At 43.1% G+C, this 12,884-nt stretch overlaps 1 protein-coding gene across 2 annotated transcripts in view; it reads right to left on the bottom strand.

Moving 5' to 3' along the window:
- The window catches only part of LOC119161700 (uncharacterized), a 49,114-nt gene that overhangs the window by 17,396 nt on the left and 18,834 nt on the right, over positions 1–12,884 (bottom strand). Inside the window, exon 3 of one of the 2 annotated variants that reach the window (XM_075880483.1) lies at positions 11,218–11,483. The exons of the other annotated variant lie outside the window; for it this stretch is intronic. The gene's annotated coding sequence lies outside the window, so the exon portion shown is untranslated. The remainder of the gene's footprint in view (positions 1–11,217; positions 11,484–12,884) is intronic. 2 annotated transcript variants of the gene reach the window in all.

Raw genomic sequence — 12,884 nt, 5'->3', positions numbered from 1 at the left:
TTCACGAATAATTTTAAGAGATAGGAAGATTTTGCCAGCAGTAGGGTTATTTATATCAGACGCATCCGCGTATCTATGGGCAGCGTTATTGGCAGTGTGCTCTTGCCGCGCACGCGCGCAATATAAATTCTCGCATAATATCCAATGCACTCACCCTAGAATACCACCGCAGCTGTTGTGCCAGTTTTTCTCGCGTATTTGCTGAGTCACCATGTTGGTTATTTTCATGCTCTTCTCCCCACCTTGGTGCTTCGTTTTTCCTAAATAATTGAGTTTAGGTGAGCTTGAAATAAAGTGCGGAAACTCTTATTGCTGTCAGATTGTGTCATCGTGCAGCATCGTTGTTGCTGTACACTCGTGAGCACCGCTTTAGATAGCCACATTGTAAATGGGGTTTTCTTTCAGTTGATTAGCCTTGAGTAATAACCTAAATATAGTTAGGACGTGTGAGATCAGTCGGCGCCAAAGTGAGGTGAATGATATTTGTTTATTACGCGGGCCATGTCGCTAGCTGACTGCACCATTGAAAAAGTTCATTAGGAGCGTTGGGCTTGTTTTGCAAACGTTCATATCTGCGGAGTCGGCACTCTTGGTTAACATTGCCCATTGTGACGGGGCAGTAGATCGAAGCAGCATAACGCCAAGTAAAGTTTACGACTACACAATGCCCGGTGGCTGTTGAGCAGAAATCTTTGCATAGGATGCGAGCTAATGGAAATCAACATTTCCGGAAGGTGGTTTGTGCAGTGGTATTATTTTATCTAGTTTTCGTAAAATTTGAAGTGATTGTTTATGACATTTAGATTCAAGTGAAGTCTCCTGCTTTAAAAAGCGTCATTCTTTATATAACGTAAACTTGTACAGTGGCAAACATAGCTTGTATGGTGAACTTCCTTGCATTTATTGGCTAACAACATGTTATTTTCATTTGGGATACTTAAGCACACATGTTTTGTTCCCACAGCATATGCGTAGTTCTATTTTAGTTAAAACTTCTTGGCGTATTTTCATAGCAGCAATTTTTTAGAGTACTTGGTGAAAGCAGCAGATTTGCTGGTGTCCATCATCGCGATATACTCAGCGAATCTCCCGTTCGGCTGGGAGTGGGCCTATCAAAGGCTACATTAACAATGCTTTCCAGAGCTTAACGAACTTTTTCTAGTCATGGAATCATCCACCTGGTACCTTAAAAGGTATGCGTCGCGAAATTGAGGAGTAAGTACCACGGCATCGCTCAAGAGCAGACCGGCAACGGGGGCAGAAAAGGGTGGCAAGCGGTGGCAGAACAAATGAATCCCCCGTGACCTCACATTGTCGCGACAGCAGCAGCGCCAGGCTTTCTTCTCGGGGCTAATGGTTTCTAGTGTTTCACATTTTATGCGAGCCGATTAGACAAATGTATTATTTGTTCCACATTAAAAAAAAATTTTCAAAGTGCATTCGCAGTTTATTTCAACATGCCTCTTTTCTGCAATCCACTCCTACTTATCGCTTGTGAAGCAAGCTGGCAGTATGAAATGAATGAATAAATAAATAATAACAGTAGGCTATAGTCCACACGTTTCATTCGCCAGCAATCTGCTCACACCGCTAACAAAAGAATCGTTGCTGCATAAAAATGTATGCACACCGCCGGCTCGATATAAACACTATATAGCGGGGTGACGGGGCTACCACCCATAGCCCGATATCGGGGCGAACACTTGTTCCTAAGACGCAGCGCTCACTCATGCTTGCTTTATAATAACCCTACTACTATAAGAAAGCCGGCTGCTTAACAATTGCAGCGATGGTGAGAATGAAACATTGTCAATCGATATGTGGGGTTTAACGTCCCAAAAACATCATATGATTATGAGAGACGCCGTAGTGGACAGCTCCGGAAATTTCGATCACCTGGGGTTCTTTAACGTGCACCCAAATCTGAGCACACGGACCTACAACATTTCCGCCTCCATCGGAAATGCAGCCGCCACAGCCGGGATTGGAACCCGCAACCTAAGGGTCAGCAGCCGAGTACCTAAGCCACTATAACACCACATCGGGGCGAGAATGAAACATAATAAATAAAAACATGTAATGTACAAATAAATAAACTTTATATGAAAACGTTTGTTTCGGTGTCAAGACAATCCTGATGTTAGTCAATCTTTTCGCAAACAGATACGCACTATATTTGCGTGAATAAATGACTTTATACATATAAAGAGGTAACCCTTATAACGTTACACTTGCATTTAGCTTTTTTCCTAATTCTTCCTTACACTCTCTTCAATAGAGTATTTTATAAAAAATATAACAATACGGAAATTGCGTGGTGCGAGGACAGCCTATAGCTGTTTGTCCGGAGGTTTTGTACCTTGTCTTGCGAAATTATTAAAACACAATTGCACTCTGAGATACATGGGAGAAGCAAAATTATATGTTGCGATAAGAAAAAAAACTCGCAAGCGTAGCTCACCTTCTGCGTCTCAAATACCCTAACCATAGTGGAAGATCACGCTGCTTCAAAATCCGAAACACAGATTCTAGAACTGTGGTATGTTATTTTAGTGCACGTTAAAGAACGACAGATGGTCAACAATTCCGAAACCCTCCGCTACAGTGACACATGTCGTGGTTTTGAGGCGTAAAACCATCCAAAATATTAATATGTGATACGTGATTTCGCTTTTTCGTGACAGTGTGCGCGTGGCTTTTGATACATTCTCAGAGTTAATCTGTCACATGATTGCTTTTTAGGCGTACCACGTAGCAGTCTTTCTGCGAACATATTTAGTTTTATTCGTGCACTTAAGAAGCCTTGCCTCCTGCACGAGTGTCTGATACAGCCTGGGAGCCAGGGAACGCAGTGGAACACGGTGGTTTTTAAGCAGCTTCCAGTACGCTCGTAGGAAGGTTCGAAAATTATCAGGCAAGTGTATATACCGATTATCCCTTGCTTTCCAATCGATGTCGAATAGAGTGTTCTTTTGACTCAGCATTCCCATCGCTATTCTGTGAATCTCCTGCATGATTTTCATTATTCTTACTTGGGCTGTTGTTATGGTTATCATTTCGTTTTAAGTTAACCTTGCATCGAAGCGAACAATAAAAATAGCTTTCCTTTGCCCAGCACGCCCGTGAGGCGACGTCGAGGCAAGCTCTTGACGTCCCCTCCTGGAAGGCCTAGGCCCAGTCACCTAACCCTGCGGGTTTCTTAAAGTAAAGATTATTCCTCCTCCTCCTCAATTGCGTGCATCGTCAAACGACTAAAGAATATAGGCCCTGTATTGGTGTTAGGCCAATACGGCTTGACAAACATGTATGCTATCAGAGCAGACTTTTCAGCCACACCAGTCGCGTAATTTGTAGCAAGGCTTTCCAAGTCGCCTAGTCAAAATGAAATGTCGGATAAGGTGGCAATGGGCGTAGTGTATTTTGCAGCACGCCCAAGAAATACATGTGAGTTGTTTTTCTGTGCTTATTTGGACACATAAGTTTAAATAAATTGTTTAAACAAATTGTTTCTCGAAAGTGTTGACCTACCTTAACTTGACGCATTAAACTTACATCTGGGGCCTCTACACTGACAGGCATACATGCATAGTTACGAGACAGTTATGTTGCTTTGCGGCGTCGGTGGTAACATGCAAGCGCTAGATTGCACTCCATCTCCAAGGACGGTATCCCAGACCTTCTTCACGACTGATTGACACGAGAGCTGAAAAACCCATTCCATGTTTGTAAACACAGGTAAGCCGATGTCGACATTATGGGTAAAATTATAGTGACATCTGCACGGAACTTTCACCATATGCGCTGAGGGCTGCGATGTGCGCAAACTAAACGACGTTGTGAGGCGCCATAAGCGTTGTGAAAGCCATAAGCGCTGAGGGGTGCGATGTGCGCCAACAAATAAATGTTGTGAGACTCGACTCACATCCAATGCGGCGCAGCTCGTCGGCATACCTTTTTTTCTTCTCGTTGCTTGACCGAGAACACCACATGCACCACTAAAAACGCAGCAGAAACTGCGGTAGGCAGAACGTCTTTTGCCTACCAAGACAGCGCCACCACATAATCGTGACGTAAGACCGGTGGAACTTGTCTATAGACTGGGAGCTCCACTTGTGTAGCAGCGCGTTTGCAGTCTTTTTAACATGCCTTCAAGGAAAGAGTAAGTGCCATGGCTAACTCTGCCTTATACCCCACCACTAAGTTACGGAACTTTGTCGAGAATAATACAGTTGCTCTGCTCTTGCAGTACCCTCTCTACTTCTGTGAGTCTCAAAACGCCGCATTGGTGGCCTGCATTGTCGATAACCTACTTAGCGTGGTCGTGAGACTCGGACTATACTCAGGACAGAGGCGTGGGATAATGTTTGTTATATCGCGCAATTATTACGTTGAAGGAAAACTTCACATCAGTTTTTGGTTTCTCTGTGTGCAGCCGACTCTGACTACTGTTGAATGGAGGGGGTTATGCCCTCACAACTTTTATCAGCTCAGAGCTGGCACTCCCCTTCGGCCCCTTTTCCCGGTGGATACGACTAGGCCTGAACAACCGGTAACGCCAGCAATGCCTGCGCAGCTATGATTGTGTGGTACTACAGCTCGGTCCCATAGAAAATTGTTTTATTGTACGAGTTGTAAACGCCCCGAGGTATCAGAATTTGTACGTGGCATCACCCACTGGTATGGAGGATGGATGGATGGATGGATGGGGCTGCATCGTTGCGATCAGGTGGCGGCTCACGCTGCTTAGTAGTATACTGATGAGGCAGTACTAACTGTACGAGGTCAAGCAAGGAATCACTCCTTTTCTTATTTTAGCCACCAATCACATCAACTTCTCTGGATTATTTCTAATATCTTGACTTCTATTTTGCCTCCACTGTGTCTAAACACAAATGTTTTGAAAAATTTCTGCACTACGCCATCTAGGCCTTGACCTGTACTTGGTGCGCAGAAGTACTTGGCGCGCAGAATGGTTGTGTTAGACACTGAGCCACAAGCACAAGCAAACGTCCATCACCGCTTAAACGGCAAGCTATTTTTACACACCACCTTCCACTGGCCATTCTGACCTCACAAAAAATATCAGCCTGTTTTCAGCATTACCAGCGAGATAGCGCAAATAGAACGCTGGGCGTCAGGTGCGTCGAAGTGCGCGCCCCTCCACTTTTAGGGTGGAGCCACCTTTTGAAAGACTCTGCTCCGCCTGGCAGCCATATTGGTTCAAAAGTGTCGGGTAGCACGCAGAGGCTAGCGCTAGAACAGTACGTAAACACGTTGTTCTTGACGTATTAGGATGTGTTCTTTGGCCGCCATGACAGGCTGTTGTGTGCTACTGTGTACTAGTTCTCAAGCGAAAGGCTAGTGGAGGTTTCGCTTTCCCCGTAACAGCGAGCTTTGGAAAAAATAGGAAGCACAATTGAAACGTCACCGTTGGCACCCGACCGAGAGCACCAAGATAGAGGATGTTGTTTGCTAGCTTTTTAATCGCTGGCAGTGAGCTTGTTCTGAAATTAATCCTTGCTTGTCTCGCTATAGCTGCATCACTTGATCACCACGTAAAGCTGGTTTCGCAAAGATGCTAAGCTTTGCGTTAAGCCGTGCAGAGTGAGTAGATGCCTCGGCTTCTTTGCGAATAAGCTTAAATAAGCTTCCTCCAGGCAAGATAATCAAACCCCATACTCAATAAGCATAGCTTAAGTGGCTCTTGAAGAGCAATTGATACAAAGCAGTACTGAATGATACTCATTGATACCAATTAGGACGCCGGAATACAGCAGAGTATGCTCAGAAAAAGCCTCGTTAGGCCAGTACATCGCAACTTAATTGAGTTCGTACAAGGAAATATAACGCTACTCGATACCAACCTTTACTGACAGGTACCTCTAAAGTGGGACCAGGCAAGCCTAGCAAAGATTTTGTTGGATTTTGCTATTACTGTCCAAGATGAAATAGCATAGCCATAAGGTAGACTGGACCCGACTAGTCCATGTTTTTTCGGATGAAGCATGACAAATAAATCTGGATTAAGCTAATCATGAACAAGACAATGTCTAGTGAACTGAGAAGGACTAGCCGTTTGGGTGACTGCATGTGGTCACAAGAAGCCAATCAGATAAAATTCGATTGAGCTGTAATAATGTAATCAGACGTTCGAACCGTGCGGTTTTTAGAAAGTTGAGATTGCCTAACCAGTTTTATGACAGAGTATAGCTACAATAGGGCATCATGGTTTCAACAGGATTAAGCTAATTGACATTAAGCTAATCTATAGCAAGTAAATTTGAAGTGAATTGAGCTCGTTTCGCTTGTTGGATTATTTAGCATGTTCACTTTAAGCCCATCCGGATTAGGCCAGATAAACTAATACGACTTAAGCTAATCATGATCAAGTCTAATCAGTAAGTTAAAATTGCTTAACTTTTTTGATGACTGAGTATGAACACACTAAGACAATGGAGATTAGGCAGCACTAATATAGCCTGGGTTAAGCCAGATTAGGTTACACCAGACTAAGGTAATCTTTAGCAAGCCATTTTCACTAAATTCAGTTTGTCGAGCCAGTTGGATGATAAAGCATGGCCACATAACAGCGTGGATCAGGCCGGGTTAAGCTAATCCGCATGGGATGATCACAAGCAAGTGAATTTGGAGTGACATTGCCTTGCCTGTTGAATGTCTGAGAATAGCCACGTTAAGCCAGCTCGGATAAAAGCGAATAAAGGTAATTTGAGTTAAGTTGACCTCAAGGAAATCTATTTTCAGTAAGATGCCCAATCATGTCATGTATGTCATAACATACATGACCTGCATAACATGTTTTTGGTGTAATGAACAATATTTTTATCATGCCCTATAAATATTTGTATACATAAGGTTAATAAAATGTCCGTTAGAACCTTATGACAGCCCAATGTGCGTCATGGCACACATTCATGAAATGATTTTCGTTCATCATTTATATCGGTTTAACAGACCACGACAAGGACACAAAAATACACACACACACACAGCGCTAACTTCAAGCTAATGTTTTATTTTGTGATCGCACATGCTATTTAAACAATAACAGTAGACCAATAAAACTTGCAACAGATCATGATAAAATACAGCACAGCTTACGGACGCGTCATCACCAATTGCGACAAATTACGCTCGCCAACGTCGAACTGAAGATTCTAAATACTTCTTTTCTTTAGCTGACGAAGCTATGAAAGCCACACTCACACATATTTCTTTCATTTTGTCGATTTCATAGGCTTCCACGAATTCACGTGTAGTTCTGTCACGTGCCCTATACAAAATACGGGTGTTTTGAAACGTAAGGATGCAACCAAACCTCGGACAGTGAAGGGCCGATTAACCAGATGCATGATTTTTTAAGGTTGTACATATGTTCCCAAAGTTTTTCGTTTACACACCTTCCGGATTGGTTTATGTACACGTAATCACAAGTCAAAGGAGTGCATTAGACAACACCAAGACAACAATTCACGAATTTTCCCCTGTGCTTGGTTTTAAAATCCCGTTTCTTGCTACTGTCTGCATTAACCTTCTTGCACATTCCTTGCGATCGTTCGGAAGGAGAAAGGGTGTTCGCCCTCACCCGCGTAGTCGGTAGCCGGCAGCACAATCGTCTCGAATTTTTTTATTTGTTGAATCATACAACACAACAGATCATCATACTGCTTGGACCCGTAGCCAAAGGCTAATTCAAAGGTAAAATTTTCATGTCGTTAAACAGTGCTTTACTCGGTTGATCATGCTTAGAGTATGTTATTGTTTTTAGAGATCGTTTCTGTAATATTCGAATAGGTTCTAGGTAAGTCTTATAAGTCCATCCCCAAGATTTAATGCAGTATGTAATGTGAGAGTGGATGAATGCGAAGTATAATGTTCGTAAAATGTCTCTATCGAAGTAGTTACGGGCCTGCAGTAAAGCATAACATCCGGACGCCAACTTAGTGCAAACTTCTGTTATGGGGTTTTGCCAGTTTAAGTGGTTATTGAAGTAAACGTCAAGGTACTTGTAAGAGGTTGCATGAAGAAGGGAGTGGTTGTCGATAGCTATATTGATGGAGTTAACATTTATGGTCTTGTTACGAAAATGAAAAATTGTATATTTAGTTTTCTTGGTAATAATTGTTAATTTCTTGGCACAAAACCATTTGTAAATTCTTGATAACTCCGAGTTTGTTTTAGATTCAACTTCCTCGATATTGTTACCTGTAATTATTATAGCTGTGGCATCAGCATACATCAGAACGTCGGAGCAATTTAAGGATAATGGCAGATCGTTTATATACATGGACAAAAATGAGGGCCCAAGGACGGATCCTTGTGGAACACCAGTTTCTATACATTGAGGCAAAGAACATATATTGTTAATGCAAACTATCTGGTACCGGTCACGAAAATAACTTGAGGATAGGTTGAACGATGTACCTCTAAAACCGTAGTGCTTTAATTTGCCTAAGGGTATAGAGTGATCTACGGTGTCGAATGCTTTTTTTAGGTCTAAGTACACGACAGCCACCAGTTTGTTATTGTTTACGGCGGAGTTAATTGCTTGTGTTAGAGACAGCACCGCGGTTGATGTTGAGTGCTCGGAAGGAAAACCGTGCTGTTGTGGGCAAAGTATGTGGTATTTATCTAGGAATGTCTGTATTCGGGCTGCAAGAAGTTTCTCATATAGATTGTTAAGGACGCTTAGCACGGATATTGGCTGACAACTAGATGGGTCAGTGGGCTCTCCGTCTTTGTATATTGGTGCGACCCTAGCTTTTTTTACAGAACATGAGTACGTAGAGGCATGCAGAGAATGATTGAAAATATTACATAAGATAGGGCACAGGATATCTATGTTTTCCTTAAGAAACCGCACCGTGATTTGGTCTAGTCCAGCAGCCTTATTCGTAGACATGTTTAATAGTACAGCTTCAATATCCTTGGATTCAATATCATACATACAGAAAGTGTTGGGTAAAGAGTGTCTATTAAATCGGTACTCGGTCGAGTTGTCAAATTTAGCTGCTAAGGCAGGGCCGATGCTCGTGAAATATAGATTAAACCTGTCAACAATACTTGTGTCTATACAATCGGGAAGAAGCTGCTGTTTTGGGTTGTTGCCAGTAACTTCTTTTACTATTTCTCATATTTTTTTAGTATTATCATTTGCGTGCTGTATAAGACGGCTATAATATACTTTTTTTGCGTATTCTAATATCCCACACTGATTTATGACGCATCATTTTGTAATTAAGCAGGTAGTACCCATTGTGTTTATTCGTCTTTCATTTATGATACCAGTAGTCTTTTTGTTTTAGGGTGGAGAGTATGTAATCAGTCATCCTTGGGCACAGTGACTCTTGGTAAGACCTATTAGATATGGTTTTGCTACTGTTGACTATGATGCTAGTAAGATTGTCAATCAAATTACAGAATTTTACGTTAACGTCGTCGTTGTATAATAAATTGGTGTCTAGTGACAAAAGCTTGTTCCGTGCTAAAGCATAGCCGATTCTAGTTTAAGGTGCTGTTTTCTGTGACTTTGGTTGGATCAGATCTCTTATACTCACGGAGATATGAAGGTGATCAGAAATGGGCACATCATACACGTCAGCCTTGGCATGTGAGGGTACATTTGTTAAAATATGGTCTATTAAGGTTCCAGATTTAGCCTTTTGTCGCGTAGGAGCGATAATTAGGTTCAAGTAATTATAGGACTCTAGCAGATATGTGTATTTGTTATTAGTTGTACTAAGGGTATTAATGTTGGTATCCCCAACGATAACTACTTGGTCATTGTGATTCGCTAAGTAAAGAAAGATAACTTCAAGCTTGTCTAAGAAGGCGGTTGAGGGTGAGTTGGGGTGCCGATTAAGTACGCCAACAACAAGAGAACAGTCGAGTTTAATAAATAAAGATTCAACTTCAGGGAAACTGAACGTGATCGGCGATAGCTGTGAGTACGTATGATGATTTTGAGCAAAGAGGGCTACTGCCCCTCCCCTTGATCTGGAAAGACGTGGATTTTACACTGCAGCGTATCCAGGGATTGTAATGTTCTCGTCTTTTTTTAACCAGGTTTCAGATGTAGCAATAACATCGAAGGAAGTAGTGTGCTGTGACAGATAGGCGATAAGCAAGTTGACGTTTTTATTTAAGCTAAGAGTGTTGCTGTGAAAAATCTATATACTATCGTTTGGCTTGTAGTTGTCATGCTCAGTTTTTCGAACCTTCATATGGCCGAGGAACTTTTTAAGGGGTTGTTAAGTGCCGACGATCACACAGTTTTGGACAGGTCATCTTCGCATATAACATGCACGACTTTCGAGTTTACCGATTTCCACATCAATACTTTGTCGTCTGCAAACCGGGCGAATTTCCAGTTCTTTTCTTTTTTGGTCTGAATGCTCTTGCCGAACAGGAACTTGTTTTCGGGGCATAGGTAGGCATTCACATAGACTGGCTAACTTCCTTGGAACCCAAGGGATCCTACATTCAGCCTGTTTTTCTTGGCCGCAGTCAGAATGCTGTCTCGTACATGCCTCGCAACAAACTTTCCAACTATGTTGGGTGGCCCGGATCCCTTGGTTGGCACCCTATTTGCAGCATCAACGTCTTGCCCGGAAAGTTTGACCTTGAGAAAAGTGGCCACTTTTAGAACTATATCAGCAACGTCCTCTCCCTCGGTCAATGGTACTCCCTTCAGTTCAATGTTGTTCCGTCTACTCTATTGCTTTAACGCTATGATTTCTCGCTCGGTTTCCTTCAACTCTCTTTCTAGGCTTTGGCACTCTTTCTGGCTTCCCAGGCTACGGTTAGTAGCCTCGGCGACTTCCTGCCGGAGGGTCTTGATTTCAGCTTTGAAACCTTCAAAGCCCTCATTTATGAATCCCATAGACTCTTTAACAGTGGCAAGCTCGTCAGCTATTGTACTCTTCGAGGCAGCAACTTTTTTTATATCTGCCCACAGGCTTGCCACTGCATCGAAAATCTTTGCTGTCATTTCCCCGAACATCTTAGCTATCTCCTTAACGCAACCCGGTGCTTTTTCACTTAAAGCCTTGGAGAAGTTCGCCAACTCGTCCATTGCACCGGGGCAATGGCACAAAGACAAGGGAAAAAAGAAAAGACACTAGTACATATACGTACGAAACGTTCAGAGCAGACTGGCAGTAAGAGAATGATTTAACAAACTGTAGAAAAGTAACCCACCTGCGATACAGAAGCAGCGGATTTAGCAGGCGATACGACTGCCAGCCCACTCTGAAGTGGCAAGCGTAGATGCCGTTCGATTTTATAGGTGTAGGGAACGCCTCCGGATGCTCGGGCGATAATCGTCGTCACGTGCTGCCGAAAGGATCCACGGCAGTTCCAAGCAATGAGGGTGCGAGTGTCAGTGCGCCTGCGCCTCGTGTAGGATCCGCCGCTTTTAGCCACCGGAGTCAAGTTGTTCCCGAAGCCGTGCGTTTTTGAAATTCCTGCGATATAGAAGCAGCGGGTTTAGCAGGCGATACGGCTGCCAGTTCGTTCTGAAGTCATCTTCAGAGCGGACTGGCAGGTATCATGTTTGCCATGGCATCATGTTTGGTGCCGTAAAACTTAGGCACTGCGTCTCGCAGCTCGACATAAGGGCGAGGGCTCCAGGAGAAGATGTGAGAAAAGAAGTATCCGCACCAGCCTTTCTCGCTATCTTTCGCAAGTTATCAGAAATGACTTGCATGTAGGGCATTACAGCAACCTTGGCTGCCTCAGTGTCAGCTGCCTCGTCTCAGACGTTTACCCTTTCTTTCCTGCTTATAATTTCGGGGACGGTGGTTAACAGGGGCAAGGGATAACCAGAGTCCAACAAACGCTTAGTTTGAACCCGCAAGCCTATATCAAGCTTGTGGAGGCACGGCTTCGTCAGTGAATTTTGAAAACATGAATTTATCGCCACACGCTTGGGTGGACGCGAACGGAAGAACCGGTTTTTTTCCTCGTGGTTCATAGCTCCAGCTTACCCCTGCTGGCAAAAAATACAACCCGATGTCAAGGAATCTTATTAAAAAGTTATTTGGTATTTTATGCGCTAGCACCAGGCGAGATACCACTGTCGTGAACATGGTTCGAGTTTCTGTAACAACCGCATTGAAATTGTGGTGATCATTAATTGCAACGATCAGATAGTCGTCTACGATTCTGAAAACAGTAATATCATCAGCGCGCGTTTCATGCTCGTCAAAAACCTTATTACGTTTTGCTTAAAACAGGTCGCTCAAGTACGGGGATATGCAGGACCCTATACATATTCCGTTCTTTTGTTTCACAGCGTTCCCAATCTACGTCGCATAGGTCTAGTTAAGGTAAATTTGAATGAGCTCTCGTATTTGCTCACTCGACACACCAGCAGTATTTTGAAATTGAACCACTCCTACTCTGTTGATACCATCCGGCACACGCGCCATCGATTTGGCCTGAGAGAGAGTGTAATAAAATATTTAACATCAATCGAAAAATGCTAAAAAGTCTCGCAGTTTCAATGCCTGCGAAAAAATCTGGCACTTGTTCCGACTTTTTCACAAAAATGCATCGTCAAGATATATCTACTTAAAATTGTTTTGTAGAAAGAAGTCAATGCACTTTTGCCACGATTCATTCTCCGAGATAATCACTCTGAAAGGACAGTCAACTTTATGCGTTATGGCCATGAAAAAATATATCGAGATCCAATTTTTTGTGTCTTCCCATGGACACGTGGACAAGCGACCAGCGCTGCACAACTACCAACGAGAGTTTCGCGACCTTGTTACAGCCAGCGCAAGCCTGACAGCCCCAATATGACCCCCCACTGCTATCATTTCGAACTTTTTGCCCATAGTCATGGTTCGAGTAGTTTACGG

This window comes from Rhipicephalus microplus, chromosome X (assembly GCF_043290135.1).
Source record: "Rhipicephalus microplus isolate Deutch F79 chromosome X, USDA_Rmic, whole genome shotgun sequence".
Taxonomy (NCBI): Eukaryota; Metazoa; Arthropoda; class Arachnida; order Ixodida; family Ixodidae; genus Rhipicephalus; species Rhipicephalus microplus.
Note: the sequence above shows the minus strand (reverse complement) of the source record. Positions and strands in the feature narration are given on the sequence as shown.